Source organism: Aptenodytes forsteri, unplaced genomic scaffold, assembly GCF_000699145.1.
Source record: "Aptenodytes forsteri isolate BGI_AS27 unplaced genomic scaffold, ASM69914v1 Scaffold310, whole genome shotgun sequence".
Taxonomy (NCBI): Eukaryota; Metazoa; Chordata; class Aves; order Sphenisciformes; family Spheniscidae; genus Aptenodytes; species Aptenodytes forsteri.
Genome location: NW_008795680.1, coordinates 252,191 through 260,816, shown reverse-complemented (window position 1 = coordinate 260,816; position 8,626 = coordinate 252,191). Strand labels below are relative to the sequence as shown.

The 8,626-nt window shown below is 47.8% G+C and overlaps 2 protein-coding genes across 2 annotated transcripts in view; both read right to left on the bottom strand.

Moving 5' to 3' along the window:
* Positions 1-4,531, bottom strand: part of AHCYL2 (adenosylhomocysteinase like 2) — a 45,642-nt gene extending 41,111 nt beyond the window's left edge. Inside the window, exon 1 of the mRNA XM_009282657.1 lies at positions 4,426-4,531. The gene's annotated coding sequence lies outside the window, so the exon portion shown is untranslated. The remainder of the gene's footprint in view (positions 1-4,425) is intronic.
* SMO (smoothened, frizzled class receptor) overlaps positions 1-8,626 on the bottom strand; it is a 118,562-nt gene that overhangs the window by 15,647 nt on the left and 94,289 nt on the right. The window lies entirely within an intron of this gene.

Genomic DNA, 8,626 nt, shown 5'->3' with positions numbered 1-8,626 from the left:
GGTTTAGTGGTGGGCTTTGCAGTGTTAGGTTAACGGTTGGACTCAATTATCTTAAGGGTCTTTTCCAACCTAAATGATTCTATGATTCTTCCCCTCCATTATCATCTCTCTGCTCCTCATGCTTCTTCTTTTCCAGCCTTTTCCCATCCCAGGAGGGCTTAATGGGTTCTTTAGACTGTGCTACTGCTTCAGCCCTAAAAGGAGAATGACAAAGATCCACGACGAGAGGTACTAACGGGATTTATCTACCCAACCTGCAACTGTCCCGAGAACAGAAGTCTTCCATCTTGACTGTCCGCCTAGCAGCTTTCATTAGGAGGGAAATAGAATACTTTCACAAGCTAATTAATTGCAATTGCTGATGCTTTAGCAGGAGATGCTAAGTGCAAGGGGCGGAGGAGAATTCCCCAAAGTTGCTCCAAGTTCTTTCAGCTGTGAATGGGGAGCAAACGTGATGACATTAGCCGGGCTAATCAGCCTATTGGTCTTTAAAAATGACAGTCATAAAACATACCCTGCTGATCAGGTATCGGATGGAGTTGTAAAACCTGTACAAACATTATATTAATCACAGACCTGTATTAGAGAAATCTAATCGTTAATGCCAGCTTAAAACGTGCTACCAAAGACGGTAACGTTACAAACATAATCTGGGTGGCTTACAAAGGGCAAACAGAGGCCGGGCTGGTCTCTCTGGAGAGGGCGTGTCATGCATTGCTCCTCAAGTTCTCCTAACAGCCCTTTGCAGGGGAACGCAGCCACTGCAGGGGTGATGGGTCACCCAGGTTGTCCCCAGCCTCGGAGGGGCTCCTCCAAGCTTCTGGAGGAAGCTCTGGAGGTTCCTCCAAGCGTGCAAGAAGCAACCCAAGAGCCAGGAAAGGAGACAAAGAACAGTTGCTTGTTCTATAGGAACGAGGATGAAGCCATCGGACTGTGCGTGGCTTTCACTGTTCGTGTGCGCAGGATCAGATCACAACCTCCATCACAACCTCGTTCTGGAAATGGGCGCCTGCCTCTGCCAGGAGCAGAGCAGACCAGATAACCATGACTTTTCCACCAGTTACCTTTGCTCTTCTAAACCTGGGCTGTTGAAAAACGTGCAAAGCTTGCAGGTCCTCATCTAGCGTGTTTTACACGTAGCACACAGGCAACGATCTCTGTTATGGGCAATGCACTACTGCCACAAAGCCACTTCGTACAGATCTGCTCACGTTCGTCACACATGGGAGCTTTTATCCTGTTTGCTCCCAACACGTACCATGACAGGACGGGCACAAGAACAGGGACGTTCCCTACAGCTTCAACAGTCAAGACCTACTAGGACTTCAGACGGGCATCAACTTCAGCCGTAGTTGTCTTCAGCTATATCCACCCTGGGAAATAAAACAGGCGAGGGACTGGTCTCCGGTGCTGGGGCTGGCCGGCGCGGCAGAGCTCGGCTCACATCCATCCATGCACACAGCTGGACGGCATGAACAGCCCTGTGCGAGCCCGTGGGCTCTGTCCTGCTTCCTTCAACAGCAGACACACAGCTGGAAGCTGCAGGTGGGATATGGCCAAAAACACCCTCATACAAGCAGATGTGGGTGGGCTACCTTGAGATTTGATTTTCGGCCACAGGCTTTCAGCGTGCAGAACGGGACTCGTCCATGGCCAGCAAACTCTGCAACCAAAAACCAGCCATAGCCCACAGCACGTCATCCACCCCAAAACAGAATTATTTCCTATTATACACAAGGTATCTAGCTGAGAGGGTCAGGGTAGGATGCACCTCTGAGCTCTCGTGGTCTCTGATGCTCCAAACTACCAGATATCCACCCAGATTCTCCTCAAATATGCTGTGACCTGCCAAGTATCCAAAAAATGCATCCATGTCATGGACAGGGACTAAGTGAAGGACCGTGGTGGAGCCTCACCGTGAATGCTCCTTATTCCCCATGGCTCTGGCATAAAGCCAGACCGCTGCAAGGTCTGCAGCCAGACCTTGGCCACCAACCCGAATACCCATCTGAGAGCTCTTGACGGTACTCCACCGTGAGTTTTGGTACACGTCACCAGAAAGGCCTGATCGTTTGCCTTCACAGTCATGAAGAACAGAGGAATAATACCTCCTCCAGTTTCACGTTGCTTACATCTCCATTCTTTGTAGCCTTGCGTTGGAAGCTGATTTATTCTGCATCTTCTTCAAGGGGCCAGGACCAGGAGGGGATCAGATGCACCGGGACTCCTTGAGGGATGGGGAATTGGATCCAAACTTCTTTCTGTGACAGCCTCAGCTAGGACAGTAGCTGTAACATTTCAGGTAGCGAGCAGTATTCCCTTCAAACTGCCAAGGATCCTGGATGGGCCTATCCTGAACAATTTGAGAGCATCCCTGATGACCTCTCCCTGTTCCTGGAAAGCCACTATCCTCCTAACCAACTCCTGAAGTGACACAAGCTCCCCAGCACAGTAATGGGACTTAATGACATAGTCAGAGACAAAGAAAAGAGGACATTGGAAGGTGAGGTATGATACCGTCCCACATGGGTGTTACTGGACTAGGGAAAATTTAGCTGAAGGTGCCACTTGGGGGCATGATGTTTTACCAAATGGGCCGGTGATGTTCCTACGGGCTGGGAAGTGCAGTGGCACCGAATTTCCTCAGCACTCTCTGGCCACAGCGACTTATTTGCTGAATAAACCGATGCTAGAGACTGTTTGCGAAGTGCAGGGCAGCTTCGCCTTCTTCACTCAAAGTCAAGGTAAGTTTTAGCAGTCGTTCTCTCAAAGCTGCACTCTTCCCTGTAAGGAAAAATGCCAATTTCCACCAGAAGACTTGTTTTCAGGACTTTCTTGTGCTGCCTTTTTTGCATCAGCTCGAAACGCTAAATGTGTGATTGCTAAATGTTTGATTTCTAAATGTTGAATGTTTGATGAACGGGGCACTCAATGGAATTAGGCCGGTTTTCATGGGGATCTACCTTTGATTTGGGTTCTACGAAATCTTCATGGACTGCTCCAGTTCCACCAGAAGACTTGTTTTCAGGACTTTCTTGTGCTGCCTTTTTTGCATCAGCTCGAAACGCTAAATGTGTGATTGCTAAATGTTTGATTTCTAAATGTTGAATGTTTGATGAACGGGGCACTCAATGGAATTAGGCCGGTTTTCATGGGGATCTACCTTTGATTTGGGTTCTACAAAATCTTCATGGACTGCTCCAGAAATTAAGTTTCAGTTGTCTACATTGAAAACGATGCTTATTCAAAGAAAACAAAACAATTCCAGCACCTACGCAGGACAAAACAAAACTTTGCTGTGCTGTGTTCTCAAAGGAACGAGCCTGCTGCCGGGGGGACCAGAGCCCGAAGGTTTCTGGATAGTGCTGCACAACCACCAAATATTAGTCCAGACAAATCAAGTTTCCAGAACCAATCTTCATAAATATACCTGGGACTTCAGAAGAGCCCTGAAATTTAAAACGAAATAAAAAAACCCCAGCGAACCCAACCTCCCTCCCCAGTGAGTTCCCGTAAGTACAGCTAGCAAGACCAAACAGCAAGTCCACCGCTCGCTAGAAGTTTCATTTCACAGATTCCAGCAGGAAAAACACAGCAGACACGTGTGGCCTTCAAAGGTCACCGCTGCTCTTCCAAAGACTCCAATTTCACATGCAACGGGCGAGTCCAAACCTACAGTGGGATCCACATGGGTTTAGTCAAGAACGGGAAGGGAAGATGACGTGCAAGCACGGATGCAACAGAAACACTGTTTTGCTGAGCCTGGAAGGAAAAGGAAGGGAAAGAGAGGAGGAAAGCCAGCAGCAACCGCACACGAGGGTTATAAGGAGGGATCGGAAGTGTCAGGAGCAGGAGAGAAACTTAATTTTCCATCCAACTATACAGAAAGATAAAAAAAAAAGCAACAACCCTCTTCCCATGCCTTCCCTCCGACACTACCGACTCCGCGGCAGAACTGGGAGATCCCTGAGCTGCTGCAAAACGCAGGAGGAACCCTGCGGTCTACAGAGATGCTGTCAGAGGACGCAGCTGATCACAGAATCATAGAATATTTCTAGAACTTAATTTTCCATCCAACTATACAGAAAGATAAAAAAAAAAGCAACAACCCTCTTCCCATGCCTTCCCTCCGACACTACCGACTCCGCGGCAGAACTGGGAGATCCCTGAGCTGCTGCAAAACGCAGGAGGAACCCTGCGGTCTACAGAGATGCTGTCAGAGGACGCAGCTGATCACAGAATCATAGAATATCTCTAGTTGGAAGGGACCCGTACGGATCATCAAGTCCGACTCCCTGCTCCTCCCAGGAGCATAACTGCACATAACTTTACATAACTGTAAAAGATGTCAGTTTGCTTTTAAATAATCTTAAACTTTCAAGGAGGACAATAAATAGGAACAACCAATGCAGCGATGGCACGCACCTGAGCTGTAGCTATCTGTCGAGGACTGCGAGATGGAGCGGGAAAGCGAACGGCGGCCGATCTTCGTGGGGCGCTTGTTGAATTCTTGCTTTTGGTCAGCAAACTGGATCTGTTAAAAGAAATTAATAGTTAAGCCAGATGTGAAAACCCAGCAGTCTGATACAGAAGATTAATCCCAAGAATCCAGAGCCTTGAGCAGACACCGACACCATCTCAGTTACGGGCTGAATCGCAATTGCTATTATTTAACTGGGGACAGGGTACGCTAAAATGCCTACTTCGTTTAATTTCAGGCCCTCCACCAGACGCAGCATTGACACGCTTGTCTTTTAAATACCTGAAGCGCCTCTTTTAACCACACCGATTAGAAAGCTCCGTCCCCATTACACACAAACTTGTTTTTCCAAAATGCTGACAGTAAGGGTTATTCGTCGCGAAAGAAGCCGCATTAGGACCACCCAACACTTGCAGAGCCGACACGGGGACTGACCTATCTCGCGACGCTTATTGCGATGACCAGTGTGCCATGCATATTTTTTGTGCGGTCTGCCGCACAAAATACAAAAGGCAAAAATAAAAACACTTCAAGTAACGAATGCCGCTTCCAGCCGCACTCCCTATTAAGAAACATTTGAGATTAGATACATCACTCAAGGCTGTTGTAACTGTTGGGAGCATGGACGCCTGGAGAACACAAGTATTTAAGAGTATTGTATTTAAGAGTACACAACTTTATACAACAAAGCAAGAAATGAAGGATAAGGCATGTAAATGAAGTGATGTGCAGACTGGCAAAATGTAATTATCCAAGCTGGAGAGGAGGAACCAACTCATTTACCAGCAACGCCTACAATAATACCGCAGCAGCGGACGTAACACCAATATTTTGTGGCATTTTGCATCTACCCTCTTTTATAATGGAGCTCATCTCACTGCAACAAATTGTTGTGGATGACAAGCAGCAACCTGCTCAACCCGAGATGAAGAATCAAGCCCATTTCCATTTCAGTCATCACCAAGGAATGAAGATTTCGGAGTCCCCAGGAACGTTTGCGAAGCCCCAAGACCAGCAGCGGGTTTGAGAGCAGCCGAGCACAACCAGGCTCAGCCCTGCCCGTGCTACGTCTGCAATAACTGCCACGCCGAGAGATAAATATTTATTTTAAGTCAGCAAAGCTGATCTGCTCCAAGGCATGCAGAGGACAGAAGAGATAAGGGAAGAAGTGTCACTTTTATCCAGGCGCTTTTAAGGGGAAAATGACATTTAATATTGGTATTTATAGAACAGGCTCCTGCCGGTGGCTTCACGCCTTCCCTGGCCAATGCACTGCTTGGAGGAGAAGAACCTCTTTCTCCAAGCTTCGTTTTACTCCTGCCCGTGGTTGAAAAGAACAGCAAGAAGGCCAAATAATCAGTATTTCCTTACTATAAACTGCCCAAGTCCAGGTTTTCACATAAACCAAACACCTGCTCTTACAGATGATTATTAGTGGTTTTACGGTAGAAACTCAACCCTTCCGTGCCCCGTTGACGTGCACCTCGGGTTGAACTTGTCTTAACGCTTCTCTGCTCACATCAGCACCAACCTTCAGCTAGTGGCCCCAAAGGGCTTCACGGGCACGAGACACATTTCAACAGACGCTCGAACCGCTCAGAGCCCACCTGCCTCGCCCAAGGGACACGGCACATCTCAAAACCACGCCAGCGGCTCAACATCCCTTTTAATTCTCTCTGTATGCGGCTACCGGGCCGTATGTAAGCATTCAGGAGAACAGGCTTATTGTTTTAGGAAATATTTTAACTCCCAGCGCTCATGGCTTTGTAAGCCAACCACCGACGCTCCCACCATGTTCACGATTCGTGCTAAACCTCAGGAAATTGGAAACACGACTTCCAATTGCAAATTTCCTTGGACTTTGCTACGGGCATAAACTGACTCAATCTGGTGCAACGGGGTTAAATATTTACATCTCCAAAATGCTGAATGCCATTAATTGAGTCTATTAACTAACCCCTTGGGGTATTTTGAGAAGTTAGTTTTGTTTAAAGAAGTCACCTAACCATAAAGAATTTGATCCCGTTCTGGCAACTCAAATTCAAGCTCGGTGGTTTAAGTAGCAGCAGTTGACATTGCACTTGAGACGGACTGGCGATGCTACAGAGCCGGTACCCAGCTTTTTTGGCCAGTAAGTGAAGGAAAAAGGTGATGGGGGTCTCAGGCGGCTAATTCAGAGTCCCCTGTGAAGCCAAGTCTGAGCTGGCCCGGGGACAGCCAGCCCAAGCTGCTGGGGAGGGGGGAAAGGACCTGGGAGAGGATTTGCAGCAGCATCTGGAAGCTCTTTTTTTTTTTTTCTGCTAATCTTAAACCAAACAACAGAACGACACCGGATCAGGAAACACACAGGGGAGGGGAAAAAAAAGATCAAACTCATATTACAGTCAAGAGTTGCGTTGCGGATTAACACCTCTGATCCCGGTGGGACGGGGTCTTTGCACACACACCATTTTTTTAATTCCTTTTCTAAGAAGCTGTTGGCCCGAAATAACACCTTTTTTTTTGTTTTCATTTAAAACAAATCCCTCAACAGCTGAGCAGCTTCATCAAAGCATCAGGTTATTCGTGCGAAACGATGCTCTCGGCAAAGTGAGATATGCTGGAAGTCTAACAAAGGGTGAATAATTCGTACCACAGTTAACGTTTTCCTTTCCCACATCATCTCTTCAAGGACATTCAATGCAACTATTTCAAGCGACACGGTACTATAGATAATTGCATTCAGAGCTCCTGAAGTACCTCCACATGCAACATCGACAGGCAAGAACATGCCGAAAAGCAAAATAAGTCATAAACCAAATGAGGCAGAACTAGAACTAGACTTTATAATAAACCCTGCCCTAAACCCCCTCAAGGGTTTACACCCTTTAAACGCTGCCACAAGCTGGGTTTAGCTTTAGCTGAGCATGACACTGACTGGCAAGAGGTGGAAGGAGGCATCAGAAGAGGAGAACATTGGGAAGGGGTGTCTGCCAGGTCAAGGCTCAGGTCTGCTTTTAGCTAGCATTGACCCTGCACCAACGTCTTTTGACTTTATCCTTCGAACAACAGAGAGAGCGGGCAGGAATGGATGCTGGAATTTGCTTTATTTGAGGCATCACCTTCATCCGGTGCTAAATTTTGTATCGCACGGACACGCGAAGGGTACAAAGTACCGGCAGGAATATACCCGTAAGCCAGTTTCCACAACACATCTTCATTTTAGAGTTGAGATTTCAGGCAACGCACACTCGATCCAGCCAGAAGGAGAAAACCAGACCTTGCTTACCCAGACCAAAACTCTAGTTTAAATCCCTAGCGAACGGCACAAGGGGACCGATGGCACAACACGCCGCGTTCCAGCCCGGCTGGAAAGATGAGGGCATTCGAGACTGGGACGAGAACAGCGATTTGGTTCCAGGTTGAACTCGTTCAGCTCAAACCCAAACGCTTCTGAAGGTAATAGCCAACTCTGCACAGGCTGAAGCTCAAAGGAGAGCGTGAAGCCTTTGAGAGCTGCAGCTGCTTGGATTTAGGAGTCCAACCTGCTCTGCAGCTACACAAACGCCGCTGCTTTCAACCTCCAGCAGGAAAAAAAAACAACTCAAGCTGAAAAACCTCACCTCCAGAGGTACAAGGGGTTAATGACTTCTAAATGCAGGTGCGTGCTCACTACATTTCAAATGAGCTAAGTCTCACTTCGACCTGGGGTTTCCACCACGAAGAGCCGCTCTACGCTACTTCACCAAGCAAAAAAGTCTCGCCGGCCGAGGTTTTCCTGGGCAACCTCCCTGGTCGCAAACCCATCGACTCCTCCATCACGGCGCTCCAAAGAACAACCCCAGAGCAACGTGTTCGGCTCAACGCTTCATCGTTTCAAACCTCCTGCTCCCGAGAGAAAATGAAGAGAGACCAGAATTTTCTTTAAGCAGGGGATGCAGTCAGCTCCAGAAATAAGTGACTGGGGGGAACAGCAAGGAAAGGAGGAAAAAAAAGAGGGTAGAGAGAAACAAATGTACTTTTAAATAGAAAAATGGTATCACGGTACTAAAGACTGCCCTCACCTGGGCTTTAATCCCCGAATCTCCGTTCACGTTGTATTTCTTCTTGTTTGGCATGATGGCATCACCGACAGCCCCTCCGCACCGTCTCCCGCCGGGGCAGGGG